The 22,127-nt window shown below is 40.1% G+C and overlaps 1 long non-coding RNA gene across 5 annotated transcripts in view; it reads left to right on the forward strand.

Annotated features, from left to right (window-relative positions):
- LOC148829150 (uncharacterized) overlaps window positions 1–22,127 on the forward strand; it is a 261,526-nt gene that overhangs the window by 229,360 nt on the left and 10,039 nt on the right. For 3 of the 5 annotated variants that reach the window (XR_016091497.1, XR_016091499.1, XR_016091498.1), the window contains exons 5-6: window positions 7,392–7,420; window positions 8,441–8,523. This is a non-coding gene — a long non-coding RNA (uncharacterized LOC148829150). The remainder of the gene's footprint in view (window positions 1–7,391; window positions 7,421–8,440; window positions 8,524–22,127) is intronic. The other 2 variants (XR_016091495.1, XR_016091496.1) reach the window with 1 other exon arrangement.

The following is a 22,127-nucleotide window of genomic DNA, read 5'->3' on the forward strand; positions in this document are numbered from 1 at the left end:
TTCTGTGTTGTTACGAATATCCGTGTTGCTGGTCGCTGATGAAAAGGAGTTCCTTGCAGTTTGGGGAAAGGATATGATCTCATCTGTTAAAAATCCAACCTATGTAATTTGCTGCTCATGACTTAATCCAGGCTTCTCCTTTGTTTTAAAGCTTCCCCCCTTCCTCCCTCCCCATCTCCATCGGTATAAAAACAGTGGAATACAATGTTCTGTGCGACGTTCACTGGAGCTGAGCTCAGGCTCTCCGACGACAGAGGAAAGTGAACCACACTGCACAGTCTCTCCGAATATCCCTCCAGCCCACACCTTCGAAAGAAGATGTGCTTTTGGTTGTTGTGAACGCAAATCAGAAACTTAGTCATGTCCCATGCTGAGAGTCCAAGGGTAAAAAAACATGGTTAACCAGCCTGAGGAATCGTGTCAGAATACGAACATAGTAATATGGGATATAAACCAGTTTTTTCAGAAACTTGTTATAAAAGGATGCATTTTTAATAAAAATATGCAAAGAGTTGATGACTGGTGTCCATCTTGTACGTATTGCTTGCCAAATTAGGCTCTGGCTCCCCCACAACTCCATATTGGATATAGCTATTCTGATAATGGATGGATGATGGAAAGGTTATGTGGGGGTCCTTAAAAGCAAGTGTCAAAATTATATTTAGTCCTTGTTCAATTTTTTTAGCCTCACTCGAAGATGTTCCACCAACATACAATTTGAGCTGTTACTTTTGATTTTAATATTGGGAACAAACTGTTTAGAAGAGAACTTTCAACTTCTGAATCGAAGACTGTTACATTTCAGGACTATTAATTGCACCATTCAATTGCATCCATCTCTCTACAGTCACTCGCTTATTCGAAACTAGGAGAACACCTGCTGAGGACAAACATTTAATTGGAAATGAGCCAGCATGTATTTAACAAAGGCAACTGGCAACTCACTGAAGCTCAGCAGCCTGGCCAGTACCTGGATGGGAGACCTCCTGGGAAAGCTAGTGTTGCAGCTGGAAGAGGTCATCATGCAGTCTGTGTGGGTCCTAGTGCTCCAGGATAATGGCGCAGTCACTATACTGTAAAAAAAAAAGGCCCCGTCTTTCAGATAAGATGTAAAACCAAGGTCCTCACTCAATGTGGTCATTAAAAAATCCCAGAGTGTTTCTTGAGAAGAGTAGGGATGTTACCCCAGTGTCTTGGCCAAATTTCCCCCTGGCCTTTACCAGTTATGGCCTCCTAATAATCCCCATCTATGAATTGACTTCATTACTCTGCTCTCCTCCCCACTGACAGCTGATGTGTGGTGAGTGTCCTGGTGCACTATGGCTGCTGTCGCATCAATGAGGTGGGAGCTACACATTGGTGGTGGTGGAGGGGAGTCCCCATTAGCTGTAAAGTGTTTTGAGTGGAGTGTCCAGAAAAGGGCTATGCAAGTGTAAGGAATTGTTGTTGTGGTGGTGGTTGTTAACTTGTGTATATCTTGATTTTGATGGTTGTCTAGAGGCAACAGGTTGCCATCAGTCACTACACCAGATACTGTATGAAAGAGCTTTGTGCTTGGCTTGCCTCAGATGTGATGTTTCATTCTGTATCCACATTCTGCACACCTGTTTAAATCCGCACTTTGGCAAATATTTCATTAGAAAGGGGTTTCCCACAGTGACAGATCAGGGCATCCCTAAGCCAAAGCTGTAATTAATATGCATTTCAGTTTCAATAACAAAAACCGAATACATCTGTTCAGCTAATGCTTTTGTTATGTATGTCTTCAATTTAAGATCAAATGGTAGCACATTTCTAGTCATCGAGACACTGGGATTTTTTAACGGTTATTTATAGCTAAAACGTAAGTGTTTTTCTTTTCAATCACACAGCATCATTAGTCAGGAATTTGACTAATGTTTTAATCTGGAATGTCTGTGACAAAAGCAGTGTTCGTCATGCTAAATCCAGGGGAAGAATAGAGCGATGTTTTTTGTGTAAATTGTTTTGAGGGAAGCAAGAATAAACAATCTGAAGTAAACCAGCTGTGAAGGATTCAGATACCAGCAAGTAGTACTTCTTTCACAAAACCTGGAAAGTACCATTCTAAGATTATGCTTCAAAATTTGAATAAGACCGACTAGATTCTGTACATGACCTATTTTTGAGTATGTTAGCATTTGTATGGTAGTAGTAAATGCCTTTCTAATTAAGTCTTTTATAAAAAAAAATTGATCTTACAAAGACATGTCTGCCTGTGTTAGCATCACATGAGATGTTGCAGAATATTTTTCAGCAAGAACTGATTGATATACTAATCCTCCTGACAAAAATAAAGCACACACCTGGACGTATCGATACAGAAGAACAGTTTCAAATTGCAAGATGGGTTTTATTAATGGTAGTTTATTGCAGTCATTGGCATGAATGAAACTCACAAATGAATTCAGTTCAGCACCCTGAAACTCTTTACTTCCATTTACCATTGTATTATTTAACGTCTTTCAACTTAGGGTCATTTGGAATCAACCAAAAATGACCCCAAGTTGAACCACGTTAAATAATTTAACATTGCACTCATACTGTTTAATATTGTACTTTTAATACCTTCGTATTAAAGGTTTAATAATGTTTAAACACAATTCAGGCTCCTTATTAGCATAGAAATGTGTGACAGCAAACAATACAGTATACTGTGTCGATGATGTGTGGGAAAAGACCTAAGATTGAAGCTGACAGCTTCAAGTTTTCTAATTAATTAAACAAAATAGGCTCTTAGAATGCTGACCTCTGATGAACTGGCATCTTATCCAGGTTGTAACCTGCCTTGTGCCCATGGCTAGCCAGGGTAGGCTTCAGCTCCACCACGACCCTGTATTGGTGACAGGAATTAGAAAATGGATGCATGACTCTCAGAATGTACATTTGTAACTTGCAAATTGATATTGCCTGTTGCCTGAGCTTATATTAGCATTGCTTTGCTTCTCAGTGCTAGGCCCTCTATGCCTGACTCTTTATGATACCTTTGTACAAGTAGTTAGTGTTATGAGGTTCGATTGTCAATGTAAATGTACGTTAGATGTGAAAAAAGGCACCACAATTTTTTTAGCTGAGGGATTGCAACATTTCAGGCAAAGACAAACTGTATGCTATTATTTGCTTCCGGAGCTTAAATTCAAAGGAGTATGTAGAGTTAAAGTTGTGTATCTTCAGTGTTTTCTACAGATGCTTTTTTAAGTTTTGTAGAGTCTTATGACTTGCATGAGATGCAAATTTGAATTGCCAGTATCCAAATAGCATTTCCAAATAGATAGAACTTGACATCATCCCTGCAGAATTTCAAGCTACAGTTGACACTTGTTAAGAAAGGGGTTTCTCTTTTGATAGGTGAAAGTCCCAAAAGAGAAAGCAGTTTTTTTTATCAGTTTTCAAATGGTGTTGAAGTCATTTGTTTTTATGTTATAATCCAATTTGTTTTTGTTTTTTTTCAAAAAGCTGACAGATATGCTTTTTAACTTTAGCATAATGAAAAACAAAAAAGGTTACAAAGGAGAGGAGGCTATTCAATCCATCTGGTTCATTTGGTCACGTTAATAACCATTTAGACATACTGTAGTGAGCTTTCATATAGTAAGTATGTAATATATATAAAGCATATACATTTAGTAAACCAATTTGCTTTAAATTATAGAACAGTGATGTTCAGGCTCTAAAAATAGTATATTTCCATGTATCTTTGGATAGAGAAGCACTGTTAACTGTTTTTTTAATTAATTTGAATGTGTTTAAATGCACTTCCTTTTGGAACAGGATGGACTGGATAAGAGTACATATAAATGAAACAGGAGACCTCAGGGATAGGGAGGGTAAATCACAGAAAAGTTTTATTGCCAAATAAAACAATTATATTGCACGTTAAAACAGAAAACAGGCAAAACTGCCTGTTAGTGCAGCAATTAAATCTAAATAGAAGGATGCTTACATGAATAAATTTGAATATGCCTACTGGGCTATGGTCGACTCTGATTGGGACTCTCCAAGTGTTATTGTACAGTGGCTTATGTTCCCCAAGGGTTGGGTGACTTTTATAGTTGAAATAACCGTGAAGATACTAAAGAGCTGACAAAAATAATTGCATTAAAATTAGGTAAACACACACAGAACTCCATAAGCCTGTAGTTCATTATTTTGACATCGGTTGTGTCTTACCTTGAAGAAAGTGCATTTTGGTACAATTAAAATGAATTAATAAACTATAACAATGTGGAGCAAACAACAACTGGTTTTGGCTAGCTGTAATGGATTTTAAAGCTGCCCAGAAAGAAAGTAAATATATACAGTTGTAGGTAATAGTTATTACATTATATCAATGTTCTATCCAGTATGAGTCTTCACTAGCGAAGACACCAAATTATTGGCTAATGTTAATCATTTTCTTGGCTAATGTTAATAACTTTCCAAGCTAGGTTTAATGAATAGGTTTCTGACGTCTTTATCAGCCATTCTGGCTCTTCAAAATAATAACTAAATTAGCTTCCGGCTCCTGATAGTATTTCCCCACATTTTTTAACAAGATAAGTAAAAATCTCTGCAAGCCTTTAGCCGATGGATCAGATTGAATCCAGTGAAACATGAAAACGTCCCGAGCAAAGATGGTGTGTGCAGACGGCTCAAGTTTCAAGATCGCGCTGACACAGGAAGCAACAGGCCATCCATTTTAATGTGTTGTATGTACACTCCTAGAATCAGTAAAAATAAATAAACTCTAGGCACTTCTAAGGCATATTCTTTGTCACAGATAATCAGATTTTGTAGAGAGGAAACATGTTTCACTCATTTACTTGACTTCATTGGAAAAGTCAGTAGATCTTTTTGTCTGCTCCTGAACATTGTGCTCTTCAATTCTAGGGATGCAGTTCTCTAAACCGTTTGTTTTAGCCTCGAATGACTTAAGAATAGGGGAGCTTTCTGAACCGACTGAAACACAGTATCAGACATGTGTGGTGCAAAAAGTGGAATGCTGCAGAGTTGTTTGCCAGCCCCTTTCCTCTTACTAGTGTATGTGAGTGGCTGGGATGAGGACCAATACATTTCTTAAACTTTTTAAGGATACCTAAGTCGGGACCTGAAAATGAGGGCCTGAAAGGTAAGAACTTTTATGACAAATTGAAAGATATACATACAGTAGGAGCAATGACAAAGTCAAAGGCAGGAGAAATAGGGCAAGCCCCTTCTCTGAAATGTATTTCCTTGTCCTTGTGCTTTCTCTAAAATCGTCCACTCCCCCCCACACACATATGGAAAGTTAAAAAAAGACAGATTTATCGCCCCACCCCCATCCTCTACCCTTAAAAATCAAACAAGCTGACAAAAACATTCAAAGGTTTCTCCACATCCCCACCCATTATTTAAGCAAGCCCATTTTTGACCCCTTCACCGCCACTACCTCCAGTGGTGTCTCCACTGTTTAGGGTTAAAAAGTTAGAAGCTATTGAAGGAGCTCTACAATATTGTTGATGGGACGAACAAAGCTGATGGAGTCATTCCAAACATCATCCAGCGGAAGAGAGGGAGGGAGGAATAAATGGGAACTTAGAAATATCATATCCAGAATTGTCCTGCTGTTCAGAAGGCATCTGAAGATGTTATTACTGAGCATTGAACTGAGGTACTTCTATCCGTTTTCTAACTGCTTTATCCATTTCAGGGTCACAGGGGGAGCCAGAGTCTATCCCGGCAAGTAATGGGTGGAAGGCAGGTTACACCCTGGATAGGACACCAGTCCATCGCAGGGCACACACAGACATAGACACAGATACACTGGGGTCAATTTTCCTAGTAGCCAATTGACCTACCAGTACGTCTTTGGACAGTGGGAGGAAACTGGAGCACCCAGGGGAAACCTTCACAGACACAGGGAGAACATACAAACTTCATGCAGATTGCACCACAGGAACTTAACTCAGGGCCAGTGAGTCCCACCTTGCCATTCTGAACTGATTTCCCACCCATTTAATATTGTTTACTTCACCAGGAATGTTGTACTAAAAACCTGGGGCTGTACCTCCTTCCTGTACACTCCACATTGTGTGGCTGTACTATACTGTATGTGCAATGGCCCGATGTGCTTGCTCGCAGTGGTCATAAATATTTTTGGAATGTACTATAGAAGAAGTCTTTTCTCCTTTGCTTTATCTTGTGTTTTGTCTCTGGCCTCCTTTGCCTTGGCTCCCATGCCACTATTTGCTATGAAACGTGAACTTTATGAATGATTCCAGCCCCCTAAAAGGAGTCAGATTCTATCTCGTTTCCAGTAGTTTTCCAGTCCGGTCCGACACTGAAAGGTTTACTGCACCTGCCGGGTGTGAGACGGGATGTCTCCCCTCTCATTACAGTGTTCCTGTGATTTTTTTTTTCTGTCATAATTTGCCACTGATTTTTCCAGGTTTGGCTTAAGCAGTGTTGGGGGTACCAGTCAATTAAGCCCATATGAGAGAGGTGCTGAAAGGTCATCTATAACAATCATTTTCACTTGCTTGTTATACGCAAGCAGCGACCAAAAGAGCCGATTTCCTATCCCGCTTTTCAGAAAGCTGACAGATGGCGAAAACCTGGAAAAGCTTTCTTATAATCATTAGCCTTTGGTGTGCTTCATTCAAGGCTATCTGTTGGGGTTTTTTTAAAGTAACGAATGAAAAAACAAAGAGTGTTCTGCATGGCTTGAAGGCACCTTTAACAAACCTCTGTGTAACCTCAGTCTTACTCAAGATGTTAATTCATAATTTTGGCCAAGTACTGTGACTCCCTCCAGATGTAAGGCCAACCAATAAATGTGAAGAGATGACACCCCAATTCTAGTCAGCTAGAATGCTGTTTCTTTGTGTTTGTGTATCATTATGTGTTTATTGCCACTAAATAAACTTTCAGACTCAACACGTTTTCATCTTATTTTAAAACTTGCATTTAAAATGAGATGGAAAAAAAACAAGTTGTATCTGTACTATGCTCAGTACAATCTGGCCCTGTGAATGGCTGTCTTTTTTTCTGTTGGGGGAATGACTGTGTGATAAATGTGTAGCCTGGAACAGCAGCTGAGGCAGGAATTGGCTGAAACTGACTGTTTTAGAGCTGTTTCCTCATATCTTGGCTTTTTGTCATGAATGACCTCTTTCATTTTTTCCAATAATAACTAAACTCAGCTACTCAGCACCCTTTTTCTTTCCACTTATGTTGTTCTGGCAGCAGTTTGTGAGCTCACAATTGTAACTCTATCTGCTCCTCAGCAGGCCTCTGAATTGAGAGGGAGGAGGGTGTTAAAAATAGATAAAGGGTGAAGTCTTCCATTAAGCATGTCTATGATCCTACAAGCGATGACACTTAAATTTTTTTTTTCTTTTGTTTGTGTCTTTTAGAACTGGAGCTCCACTTCAGCTGTGCCCTGGTAAGACTGACTTCTGTGTCTTGTTTGACAACTCTGCTGGCTTCTGCCAACATGGGCTACAACTGTAGGTATCAAGCAAGATATCAAGATAACCAAGTTATCACATACTGTACTGCACAAACTTGGTAAACTTAGAGAAGTGCCCTTGTTATACTCTGTAAAATATTATTTCAAAAATAACTGTAAAGGTCTTTCAAGCTCTTCTTCTTTTAAATCCCAGAACGTGGGATAAGCCCAGGATTTGAAAAACTAGGCCCTGTTGGGTAAATAGTATTTAAAGGGAATTGCAGTGGCACTCCAGCTGTCCCATGGACCAGCATGGTAACTGTCAAACACTTGCTTTTCAAGGCCTCGCAGTTATCTTGAAGCAGAACATTTGTTTTCATGTATTTTGTTACATTCCGGAGAAGAGTTCCGACTGATGCACAAAACCACTTCACCACAATCAGAATGATTGTTCTGGAAAGCTGGCCTGCTTGTAGGATCAAAGCCCAGGAGGCTGCGCCACTTTGTAGTGTAGTGCTTGAGACAGATATGTTTGCCATTGTTTGGAATTGTTCATTTCAACGTTGCGTTCATCTCGAGTAGCTGGAGTATGAACAGTTTTCAGCCTGAGCAATTCTCTTTTATATGAAAATGCGTGACTGGATCCATTCATCAAGCTCTCTTAAGCAATAGATCAGTCTATGAGACATACCCCATACCCCAACGTTTCACTTTGTTCCTCTAGACTGCAGTGCCCTAGCAGAATTAGGTTTTATTCTCAGTGGTATGGACTTGCAAACATGCCTCCTAAATCTTACAGTCCCAACAAACTTTGTTCTTTCAGGTAAATAGGAATTAGCTCTGCCATAGACATGTTTTTGGATCTAAGTTTTAGAAATGTTGTTTGCATTGCTGATCTTTATGAAGTCCTTAATTAAGATATAGAACACAAGATATTAACATATAGTTCTTCAAAGTACTCTGCATATTGTCTTACTCTAATACATGATTTTGTTTGCATCTCAATAACTTCAGCCTTTTGAAGGCAGATTCTATCAATGGAACAAGTACGATTGGATTCCATGCTGAGAAGTAAAAAGAACAACACCATGTTTCAGGTGTGTATCTTTCTTTACACTCATAAAGGTGACTTCAGGCCCAAATGTGTTTTTGTTCTTTTTTTCTATTTTTTAAACACAAAATTAACCTCCTGCTCCTTTACGGCTTTACATACTCAGTGAATTCCCTATTCGAGGACTTGAGCGCCGAGCTCTAATTTTCCTGGCTCTGGCCTCGTTAATGCAAGTACTAAGCTAACTATGTACAGTATTAGATATGAAGGTTAAAAATGTCTGAAGTGATATAGAAATATTTCTTCCGTTTAGCAGCACTATTTTTAACATTATAATTGTGTAGCTGTAAAAATTAAAATTAGATCTGAAACACTAGAACTAAGAACGGTTATATTAAGATGGTATTAAAATATAGGTTTTAAAGTACAGTATAACTCAGTCTGCCACTTGAAATCAAATCCTATAAGATTAGTATCCACTTCTCTGGACACTTAGCAGATGTTTTTCCATACATTTTCTATCTTTTAATAGACAATTAGCCATTTATAAAAGTTGCTTGTTGCCAGCACTGGTCATAAAGAATAGAGGCTAACTCATGATGTGTTATTAAGGGTTTTAATTTTCCACAGTATATTTGTACAGCCATTCAGCGGAAGTAACTAGAAGACTTAGAAGACTTATTTCATTACCACTGCACACTGTGAAATCCTATGGATTTCACTGCAGCCCAGTGAAATCCATAGTGTTCAGACTAGCACCAACCAGTGTCTCTTACTGTAAAGCGCAGCTTGTAAGTCTCAGTTGAAAAACTTTGCTCTAAATACTATTTCTTCTTTTGGTATTTTAGAGACTTTTAAATTAGGTCTTGATCAGTTCTAAATTTGACCTAAGGAGATCCATTTTTTTGGCCAAGAGAGATGATCAAATCCAGTTCTGCAACTTCTATGAATAAGATCTTGTATTCCTTGAAGAGTACCTAATACCCACCATCTTATTTCCCCTTAAGGAACTTTTTTTTGCTCATTAAGTACTTGAAAATTAGTCTACCAAGCACTGCCTGCTTACCTTAGAGGTACCTTAGAGGTTTTCTGCACAGAATCAAAATTGAATCACCTTGCATTCATTGCAGACGTTTGGACTGTATGTGTACAAAAAATATTTTGATTTCTGAAGTAAATTGTCTGGGTTTTATCAATAGATACCTTGACTTTCCCATGTTGTCCGTTAGCATATCTTGTGTCTTTAATTGCAACTTTGAACATGCAGTGACGTGCTTGCTTCTGTGAGTTGCCAGTATATTCTCTGGAATGTGTATTTTAATGTGAGTGGTCCAGTGTATACTCTATGACACTTAATAACTAGTGCTTGTGGGAGTATTTGTTTTCTAGACTGGTATAACTGGATCTGACTGTGGGAACCAAACCTGTTGGGTACCTTTTTGGGTCTTGCAGCTTACATTAGATTTTATTAACCACAATAGCTCATACAGGTTCATTTTGTTTGTTTTTTCAAATCCCTGGAAAGACTGCTAGATACTTCTCAGGAACAAAAAACTCCAGTAATTACTCTAAAACAGCCCTCAATTTGTTTTTGTCTTGAACTCAAAAGCACACTGAATTTCTTCATATAACCTTGTTGAATAAAGAATTTAAGAGAAACTTCCCCAAGAAAGCATAATTGAAAATAAATCTTTTTAAAGATCTTGTGAATATCAATAGGATATTATGATAAAGATACTTTGCTCTCTTTGTTGCTCTGCTGACCACATAAAATCATTTTCAGTTATCACTTTTAAACTTGAACTTTATTGCCATATGTAACCGGTACATGTACTGGTACAATGGAATTCTTACTTACTTACAGAAAGTCTCTTGATTGTTAAAACAAGTGTAAAAACACAAAGTGCAGACAGTGCATCAAGACAATATACAAACAGTAGACAAAATTTACAAGTAAACAAGTAAACAGTTTGAATGTAAACAATGCAGACGTGTAAACAATGACAGGAGATGTGCAATAATTAAGAAATCATAATGAGGTTGAGGGTATAGGTGTGGTCCGAGGGGCATGGCTAAATGTGTTCACCAATCACACTGCTTGTGGATAGAAGCTATTGAAGAATCTGGTGGTAAGTGTCCGTATGCTCTTGTATCTCTTGCCTGAGGGCAGTGGGGTGAAGAGCTCATGCCCGGGGTGGTGACTGTCCTCTGTGATGGCCAGAATTCTACCACGGCACCGGTCCTCATAGAGCTGTTTAATCTCGGTGAGACCACAGCCGATGATCTTCTGGGCCATACTGACCATTCTCTGCAGTGCCTTTCTTTCTTGAGAAGAGATGTTGCCTCTCTGCTCAAGACTAAGGAACCTATAATCCTGTCATTTCTAACTCAGCTCATATGTGCTAAGGGTTGTGCCTTCTCTTTTTCAAATTTGTCACCATGTCACCATTTTTCAGAAACTATTGTTTTTGAATTTTTTACTTATCTATTCTCAGAAAGGTGCTTTTTCCTGGTATAGTTTGTGACACCACAGTGTCTGTCCTGGCAGACAGCTATTAATCTAGGTAGCATTGTTGTAGCAATGCAGAAGTAAGTCAGAGTACCCGAAGCAAGTCCATACAATGAGATGAGAACATGCAAACTCCACACAGAAGGTTATCCTTAATTGAATCCAGGATTAAAGAACAGCGAGGAAAGAGCGCTACCCACCATGACACTGTGCTGCAATCCATTACTTCTATGCTTAATTAAGATCATTCTGTATAAATTGAAATCAAAATCATATTTATCTTTGCCTTTTCAAAACAAGCAAACAATAATTTTGATAACACGGATACTGTGAAGCAGAAGAGTGCCCCATTACTAAACAGTCCCCTCAAGTGACTCTGACTGCTACACACAGCTGTTTTCATGCTACTACACTATAATTTTTTACTTTTGCTACCAGTTTTTAATTATTGGTACTGTATATTGCTACTCAAAATATCTCTGGAATGAAATAAAAAACAGCTTTCATTTATTGAGAAAGGTTCATGTGTAACCTGCTTTATACCAGCACCCTCTCCACCTGCCCTCTGGCATGGAATTAGCAAAAAATGCTTATCCATTGATGGATTAAAATATTTTTTGCCAATTGCACTAATCTTTTTTCATCTAAATAGGAGGTTAATGTACATTTGTCACTACTGTCCTTGCCATTACACGATGAATATCTCCCATAAAATAGGCTTACAAAAGACAGATCTATGAGGGCATCTGCAGTATTTCAAAAAAGAAAACAAATCCCTAAAAATTCATAACAAAGAACGTTATGATTTTTCAAACAAAAAATAATATTTTGAATTTTTTTGGAATGTTATATTCAGCCCTTCCGTCTTTGCAGATTGACTTGTTTGATGAATCACTAGGAAGTTTTCATCTCACTTGAATTATTTTCTCAGCGTTCTGGGTGCTATTTGTGTGACAATACAATGCTTCAGGCCAGATCATTATTAATACTATTAATAATATCTTCTGTAAAGACTTTGATGCATAAAATATGTATGCATAATTAAAATATGTATGATGAAGGTGGAAGGCTGTGTACTTTTGTCCAACTGAGTAATCTTGCTTTTATAAAATATACTGACTTTTTAATGCTTAATGATTAACATGCTGTAATACACAGTTTAAAATTATTAAAAGTCTAAAGAGTATACAACTTCAATTCTTAATTGGAAAAAGATTGTCCCTCAGCAGTGACAACAGTGATCTGAATATAAGGTTACTATAGAGTCTGCTAGATCCACCTACTTCTCTCACATCATTGAAAATCACCAAAACAACCCCAGACATCTTTTCTCCACCATCAACAGACTGCTCAAGCCAAACTGCCCTATCACATTATTTGCCTCATCACAACTTTGCAACACATTCTTAGATTTCTTTAGTTCTAAGATTGACAACATCCGGCATCACATTCTCTCCACTACGCATATCATTTCCATACCTCCTCCCTCCTCATCCAACTTCTCTGGTTCCCGTCTCTCCAGCTTCTCTCTTCTTGACTCAGCATCCCTAAACAAACTAGTTACGCGCATGAAACCCACCACATCTATTTTAGATCCCATTCCCACCACTTTATTCCAGTCCTGTTTCTCTTCTCTCTGTCCCATTGTCCTCAATATTATACATGAATCCATGAGCACTGGCATTGTACCAACAGTCCTCAAAACTGCTGCCATTACCCCCGTGCCAAAAAAGCCTAACATGGCTCTCGACAATCTTAACAACTTTCGCCCCATCTCCAACTTACCCTTTCTCTCTAAAATTCTAGAACGTGCTGTCACACTTCAGTTACATAACCACCTCATGACATACAACCTTTTCGAACCCCTCCAATCTGGCTTCCGTCAGCTTCACAGCACAGAAACTGCCCTGGTCAAAGTCACCAACGATCTCCTAATAGCTTCTGATTCTGGTTCTCTTTCCATACTCATCCTTCTTGATCTCAGTGCTGCCTTTGACACTGTTGACCATAACATCTTACTTTCTCGTCTCGAGACTGTGTTTGGAGTTTCTGACACTGCCCTCAAATGGTTTAAATCTTACCTCACTGATCGCTGTCACTTTGTCTCTCTCAATGGATACAGGTCTGAAATTGGTCTTGTCAAGTCTGGTGTCCCCCAGGGCTCAATACTGGGCCCCTTGCTCTTCAGCATTTACATGTTCCCACTTGGTCAGCTTTTAAGATCACATGGCCTCAGCTTTCATTTTTACGCTGACGATACTCAAATATAAATCCTTACCAAACCTGACACTGATGTGGCTGTCTCTATTCTATTTAATTGCATCTCTGACATAAAAATTTGGATGACTCAAAACTTCCTTCATCTTAACTGCGACAAGACTGAAGTCATGCTTATTGGTACCCCCCATCAACTTCGTAAAGCCAGTCCTGTAACCCTATCTGTAGATGGCTCTGTACTTGAGCTTCAATCTAAATTGAAAAACCTTGGGGTTATATTCGATTCTGGCTTAACATTCGACCCACATGTGCAGCATACTGTCAAAACATCTTTTTTTCACTTTAGAAATATCGCAAGACTACGCCCTGTGCTATCATTAACTGTGGCTGAAAAGCTGATCAACATATTTGTATTCTCTCGAATTGACTACTGCAATGCTCTACTCGCTGGGGTATCTAAATCTACCCTGAACAAACTGCAGTATGTGCAAAATTCAGCAGCCAGAATCCTGACCAGGTCTAGTGCAAGTGTTCACATTACTCCTATCCTGGAGTCCTTGCACTGGCTTCCGGTCAAATTCCGCGTAGACTTTAAAATCCTCATGCTCACCTATAAGGCTCTACGTGGCTTGGCACCTCAATACCTGTCTGAACTATCGCCCTACTCCCCACCTCGCAACCTCCGCTCTTCAAATTCTGCCCTCCTTACTGTCCCCCAAGCCCGTCTACATTGTATGGGTGACAGGGCCTTCTCCTGTTATGCCCCCAAGCTCTGGAACTCTTTGCCCAAGGATATCAGAGAGTCACCTTCTCTAAACTCCTTCAAATCCAGACTCAAAACCTTCTTCTTCAGAAAAGCCTTTTCTTAACTGGTCCCATTCTTCACCCCTCTGCTCTTCTTAGTACCACCTTCCACGGTCTCCTCTATTGTTATTGTTGTATTGTTGTAATTGTAATTGTGTCTTATCTTGTGTATTCTTCTTATTTATTGTTGTATTCTTCTTATTTATTGTTATTGTCATCCTGTAAAGCGCTTTGAGAAGCCACCTTTAAAGGCGCTATATAAAATAAAGTTTATTATTATTATTATTATTAGCTCCACCTGGCGGTTTTACAAGGTGCTTCTGGATACTATTATCATAACATGCGGTATAATGCGGTATGATGCGCCACACCTACCACGTATTAACGCAGCATACTTCGCGCATTTTGATCGGCTGGATCTGTATATTGGGGAGTAAGAAAATCTAGCTTTTGTTGCTCTGGAACAAATTTGTTTTTCATCCCTTCATAAAGTGGAGACATTTTTAAAAAACTTGGATTAAAGTTGTAGCGGGCGAGCAGGGGGTGCAGTAAAGTGTGGTCAGCATGGTGGATCAGCGCTGGAGACCACTGGTTCAAATCCAACCATGCCATAAATAGACTTTGGTTCTTAGCTCCCAGGTGGGCAGTACACAGCTGACTAAGCACTACCCTAGCTGGATAAATTAGGTCCAGCTGGGTGAAGACGGTAATCCCCAATTCCCTGCAGACCTTCGGCTCCTGTCACTTTCGACTCTGTGGTGTTACTCTCTGCCCTGCTCCGGAAATGAGAATCCTGTGTGAGCACCAACCCCACAGCACGACAAGAAGCAGGTGGCTTGGAGATGCACCTAGAATGGAAGGCACATTGAGGGAAGGCGTTGCATGACAGCGTTTTGAGTCTTACAAGCTCCAGCACACATTGTACTGCTGAAAAAATCATATGTCTGCCCATGTACGTTTCTCAGAATGAGCAACAAAGCTAAAACCAACCAGTAATCAGTGTTGGCTCATACAATGACTAAAATTGGCCCCGATTGTTGTGCGATTTGAGTTGTGTTTGATTCCCCGATTGGTACGGCCAGTAACCAGGCATTTGGCTAAATAAGAATGTACTGTATTATGAAAAATGGGCAAAATGACAGGCAATTACATCGCAGATCAATGCACAACACTTTTTTTACAAGATATGAGAAATTTCAATTTGTTTGTTTAACAGCTTATTGACACTTTTTTTTCCTCCAGAGCTCAACTTTTTCCTATAAAAAATTTAAATGAAGCTAAAATTTTTTAACCCAAACAGAAATTTTGAACGCACAGTGTTCCTTCTTTTGTACCACTTTGTCATTTAAATTTTAGTTTTGCGCCTTTTTTTTATTATTCAAAGGATTAGCTTATTATTGGACAATAACCCTGAAAATTGCACTGAGAAAGGCACAATCAGGGATCCTCCCACAAAGGTGACTCCTATGTACAACACACAGCACTTCATTTAAGAGCTGCACAGTGGAAAAAGCAGAGGGCTGTGGAGGAAGGCGATAAAGGCAAACTCACACACAATGTGACCTGTGTATGTGCATAACCACTGGGGGTGGGTTAGTTGCATGTGAGGAAAATTCAGTATCACTAATCCCCTGATGTTAGTGATTTAGAGACACAGGAAATACTTGACCTCACACTCGAGGCAAGCTCAGGAGCACATTTGTGCTGAAGGTGTAATTGGTATAATTAAGAACTGGCACTAACACCTCTAATGTCACTCTCTATGCTATTTATGATTGACTATTTTTTTTCATTGCTCTGTTGTAGAGATGCCATTGCACATTTATGGTCAGTTTGTGAAACATGGTAAAAGCAATAATGATCCCTTTAGCTTGTTTACTTGCAGGATCAACAGGAACAGCAGACAAAGAGACCTTCAGGAAGAAACACATTATATTCCTACATTGTTGTTTATTTTTGTTACTGCCACTTTGTCACTCCTGTCATCAGTGCAGTATGGCAGTTGTATGTTGTACAAGGACCCAGGAAAATCTTAACCCTTTACTTTCTGTTAAATGACTTTTAATTTTGTGCTGTGCTAATCCAGTACTTTTAATTAAAACGAGCTCTGAGATTTCTCCAATTGATAATGTGAAAAGAATGAAAATATTTGCAAGCAGTACTGTGGAAACATGGTTTGGGCTCAGGACTTGTAATGGGAAGTTATAGGTTCCATACCCAGCTAAAACACTGCTGTTGTACTGTTGTATTGAGTAAGAGACTTTGCCTAATTATTCCTGTAATATTGAAGTCAAGTATTTTGTGCTGTATAAATGAGTGCAATTGTATGGCACTTTGGACAAACATATCAAGCTAATTAAGAAAATAAACAGTTATACTGTTAAGGTATATCAGCAAACCAATATTAAGAAATTATCTCCTGCTTTTATGGAGAGCAGTAACTTACAGGGATGCTTGCTCAGTTTTTTGCATATTAGATAACTCTTCAGTTGGCACTGAACCTAACTTTATAAATTGAGATGGAATCTTATCTTTTTTCTGTCTCTGAGAACCTGAAAATATTTTGGGGTTTTTCTGTACAGCCCAGTACCCAACTCACAACCTGCAGCTCCACAAGTCTTAGAAAACTCCTGGATGAAAAGAGGGGTTAAAAATTTAGAAAAGGTGTTAAATTGGTCAAATTAAGGTAACCATTAGCTGATTTTGGTCAACGGGGAGAAGTGCCGACACTCAGCACTGTGGCCCTCCAGGACTGGAGTAAACTCCTCTCTGTGGCTGACTGATCCTTCCTCTTCCTGGTGACAGCGGAGAAATTCTCATCAGGTAGGAGGTCTAGCCTCTGACCTGCAGAAAACTTGGAGAATGCCACCATAGTTAAGCCGAGACCATGTTTTTTCTTTTCTAATTGTGATGTAGCAAAGACAGTGGGTGATAAACGGAATGTTAGCCTTCACACAACTTGCCCTTAATGGAGGCTGACCTGAAAGCTGGCAGGTTGTTTATGCAAAACGATGCCCAGATAGTTAAAAAAAAATCAGGAGGGAGCTCGCCGAGGGGGTGACACCATTAACAGCCTGTTTTATCTACTTCGGCGGCCCTGCATTCCTTTCCCCTGAGCCACAAATCTCCTTCAAAAGCTGCTGTGAGACAAGGATTCCATAGCCAATACAATGTAAAAGTTATTTGTCATTGCAGGTCTCTTCAGTACACGAAAGGCTTAAAATTCCCTCATCCCTGCAAGCACTACAAATAGCCATTCCTCCTGATTTAGGAAAGCTTGCATCCTTTTTTGAGCCTCTACATGAGACAGCATGTACAGCTTAGACTACATGCCTCTGCCTTTCGAGCTACATATGTAGTAAATTAGAAGATAGAAGTGTCATGTCTGTTAATAATTCAAATGTAGTTGCGTATGAACTAGAAAGATTACCTGATGAGTAAAGGCAAATGACTTTAAAACCACAAATTCTGTGGTTTTCAGATCATGACTAGCTGGTTATTTAAAGAGGATGAGGGGTGGCAGAAAGTATGGTTTTTGTTTTAAATCCTGGACCTTTTCCACTTCACTGATGTTCTTTCTTTAAATATTTTGGAATATGGTTAATATACCCTAAGCCAGGACTTGTCGGCCATCCTACAGGTATTAAAGTTGTCTGTCGATGGAGAGCAGTCAGGGAGAAGAGTGTTAATTTTGACCAAACTGGTGGTGATTTATTAAGACAGAATGAAAAACATGAAATGCTTGGGTTCACGACGATAGAAATGGACCACCTCAGGTCTTGAGGATTGGTCTCAGAACAAAGCAAATAATGGTCTCGAATCAATTCAGCTGCCAAGACATCCTCGTTTGTTCTCCCTGAACCGCGTGTGAGTGGTGGGTAGCATTCCCCCTTGCTGAGCGGTTGATGAAGTGCTTTTGCACCACACTAATGGGTAACAGATAGATTTTGCAATTTTGGAATTAAATTTTCATCCCGCATCTGCGTCGCGGCTCAAAGCGTTGCAGCCAAGTGCTGATTGTTCCCTGACTCCTCATTCAAAGGAGCTGAGGCACCTGCACGTCAAAGTGTCTCCTACCACTGCTTTGTGCTAACACAAGCGCGCTCACTTTCTCAATCGGGAACGTGGGTCTCGGGAAGATAGTAAATAGGATATGAGAACATAGAGTTGCGTTCACGTTTGACAGAGCGACATGAGCCAAGTCAGTCCACACCAGAGTCGACTTGGAAACAACCGAATGCAATGCAACAGGAACTCGGTCGGACATAGCTACAGGAGAGGAAATCCCGACACGGACTTTCACAAGATTTCCACCAAGAGCTCTTACCACCTTTCTGCCAATAGATTTTTCTACTTCTTCAGAAATTGGTGGCCCGTCATAACATTTTTAATTATAATAATAATTGCTTACACTTATATAGCGCTTTTCTGGACACTCCACTCAAAGCGCTTTAGAGGTAATGGGGACTCCCCTCCAACACCACCAATGTGCAGCACCCACCTGGATGATGCGACGGCAGCCATAGTGCGCCAGAAGGTTCACCCCACATCAGCTATTAGTGGGGAGGAGAGCAGAGTAATGGAGCCAATTTTATAGAGGGGGATTATTAGGAGGCCATGATTGGTAAGGGCCAATGGGAAATTGGGCCAGAACGCCGGGGTTACACCCCTACTCTTTTCGAGAAACGCCCTGGGATTTTTAATGACCACAGAAAGTCAGGACCTCGGTTTTACATCTTATCCGAAGGACGGCACCTGTTTACAGTATAGTGTCCCCGTCCCTATACTGGGGCATTAGGACCCACATGGACCACAGGGTGAGCGCCCCCTGCTGGCCCCACTATCACCTCTTCCAGCAGCAACCTTAGTTTTTCCCAGGAGGTCTCCCATCCAGGTACTGACCAGGCTCACACCTGCTGAGCTTCAGTGGGTTGCCAGTTGTGAGTTGCAGGGTGATATGGCTGCTGACCATTTGTGCTGGAGTTGTCACTGTATATAATTAACTATGTTATCCACTGTATATTTTTAGACATCAGTCTGTCCCCCGCGTTAGTGAGGTCCTTTTCCTGTACCTTTTTTCTCTTTTGCTTTCTTTTTGTCTCTATTGTGTGTTGCTTAATTTCAGGAGATGAAAAGTGGAGTATTCAGCTCCGCGCTCTCCAGAATGACCTCGTATGTGGAGTACATGAAATGCAAGGCTCACCACAACCCTGTAGTGACTGAGCAGTTATTGAACGTAGATGGATGATCGATTTTTTTTTTTGTTGCTGGCACGCTACGTAGAAGACCAAAATTCTGGAATGAATTGTGCTTTATGCTGTTTGAATCACTATTAACTGGAAGATATGCAAATTATGCAACTGGAATTGGATGAAGGTTTGCACTTCAGATAGGGTTTGGAGACAATCCAACCCAGAGGAAAAAAAAACAGTTTTATTTTTATTTGGAATGCAAGCAAAAGTGCAAGACAGTTAACAATACAGTAGGAGAATATAATATAAAGGTAAAAAATTCTGTTCATTGCTAATCCTCTAACAATTCATTGCTCATTTAAAGAATTGCATTTTATTCTGCCCTTGCAACACATAGTGTCTTAACATTTTTTTTACCAAATTCAGATGCACGTTTTTGCATGGACTCGCCTTTGTCTGGTCTTTTTAACGCTTCAAGCTTTTGCTCCTTTGAAAGAACTACTTTTGTTCTCTTCGCACTTGTCATGCTTCTCAAATAATAAAATTATATTTACGAGCGCAAACGAACAAGCGCAGTTACGTCAATGGCAGTATTTGACGCACTGAGAGACAAAGCAGCATGGGATTGGGCAAAATATTATGCATGTGCACACATACAGTACATAGCATATATGTACGTAGCATGTTGATTGCTATGTCAGATAAAATGGAATGTCGGATAATCGAGACTATGCTGTAGTTGGTTAATTAGCTTCTAGGAAAATTTGCCTTAGCTGAGATTGTGTGCGCATTTTGTGTCTTTTCTGTGATAGACTGTGTCCCATCCAGGCTGTATCCTGCCTCACGCCCATTGCTTGCCTGGATAGGCTCTGGCTCCCCCACACCCCTTAATTGGAAGAAGCAGTTAAAAACATATGGATTTTTTGTTTAGACCTAGCCACAGAATAGCCAACAGCTATATCACCCTGCAGCTCTCAACTGGCAACCCACTGAGGCTAAGCAGGGTTGTGACTGGTCAGTACCACGATAGAAGACCTCCTGGGAAGCTATGGTTACTGATGGTGGTGGTGTTAGTGAGACCCGAGGGGGGCCCCCACCCTGCGGTCAGTGTGGGTCCTAATGCCCCAGTATAGTGGCGGGGACACTATACTGTAGTAGGCGCCGTCTTTCGGATGAAACGTTAAACCGAGGTCCTGACTCTCTGTGGTCATTAAAGATCCCCGGTCATTTCTCGATAAGAGTAATGTCTGGGCCAAATTTTCCCCCTCGGCCTTTACCATGGCCTCCAAATTGTCCCCACGTGTGATAGGCTTGCACTTGCCCTGCGATGGACTGGCACCCCGTCCAGAGTGTACCCTGCCTTGCGCTCGATGCTTGCCGGATAGGCTCCGGCTCCCCGCAAGACCATATGGTATAAAGCAGTTTGGCAAATTCCATGACATGACCTAGCCACAGAAATGTTAATTTTTCGTTTCTTGAAGCTGTGTCACAAAGGAAAACAAATAGGAGAGGCATTTCTTACTTAAAACACAAAGAGGTGTTCGGAACAAGCTTCAAGAAACCCGAGGTATGCATAGGACATACCGTAGCTGGGTGAGATTTCGCGATCCATTATCTACTGTACATGTAAACAAACAGGCAAACTCACCACATGCCCTCATCTTCCTCATTACCTTTATAAGTGTACTGAAAGGATTATGGAGTGTTTTAGTCAAAATTTGGTTTAGCTGTCTTTGGCTGAGGGCTAACCTCCTGGCCACACAGTAGGACAAAGAGGCTGGGATCCTCACACCCAGCGATTGAGGAGAGAGCAAGGGGTAGCTGCAATTGTGAAGGTGGGGTGGAGATGGGAGGCAAAAAGACATACATGAGGGAAAGAAGGGGGCCACATACAGTATTTCTAATGTTTTAAGTGTGGAAATGACGTCGGCAGTGATTGCTAAGGCCGATTGAAGCTGGCTGTTGTCTTGCCTCTTCGAACTTTTGTATTAAACTCATATCTTACATCAGTTTGGTAGGGGGCAGAAGGCGGGCGTGGATATGTTCTTAGCTTTCTGAGCTTCCAGTTAAGACATTCCTATGCAGTTTCACATACAGGTTCTGATTTGCTCTGCGAAGAAGCTGACCCCCTTTTCAGTACTCTCAGGCAGATGCTGTCTGACTTTGTGACAGGTGGAAGCATCAAGTTGCAGTTTCGATTTCAAATGGAATATTACCTTTCGTGAAACAATGGTAATATATTGTTCTGCAGAAAGGTTTTCTTGGGAATTTCAGTATCCCTTTATAGATATCAACTCTGCCATGGCAAAGTACGAAAGACAGCAACTGCATGGAAACAACTGGATTCTCAAGTTCTTCTTGACTGGTGATAATGCGAATTCAGTCTTACAGTATGTGCAAATCTGAATTGCACTACTGTACACTTAGAGTTTAAATGTGTATATACATGTAGAGTTTGCAAAATGAGTCCATCTTTAAATTAAGATGTTAATTCATAGTTTTACCAGCTCATTTGTGAATCCATAAAAAGCTGACCATCTAATAATTTCACCAGATCTTTGATCAATTTGGAACGTAACCAAGGGATTGTGTTAACATTAATTAACAGTAACTGTTAATTAACATTAACAGGAATTCTAAACATTTAGTTTTCGTATAATTGCATACAGCATTCAGTAGTGTTAGTCGTGTTTGCAGTGAACCTTAGCCTTATGTCCAGGATAGTTTAATGGGAAAAGTCTCACTATGCATGTCACTTTCTGTGCTTGATATATTAGCATATCTCTGTAAAATGTCAAACTTACCATTTTATAAATCATTCTGGGTGGGATTCTGGCCTAGCGCACCTTCTGTGTGGCGTTCAAAGACACGCTTCCTTGTTTAATTGGCATCTCTAAATTGTCAGCTGGGGGTACTGTACAGAATGTC

The sequence above is a fragment of the Atractosteus spatula genome, chromosome 8 (genome assembly GCF_055471065.1).
Source record: "Atractosteus spatula isolate fAtrSpa1 chromosome 8, fAtrSpa1.hap1, whole genome shotgun sequence".
Taxonomy (NCBI): domain Eukaryota; kingdom Metazoa; phylum Chordata; class Actinopteri; order Semionotiformes; family Lepisosteidae; genus Atractosteus; species Atractosteus spatula.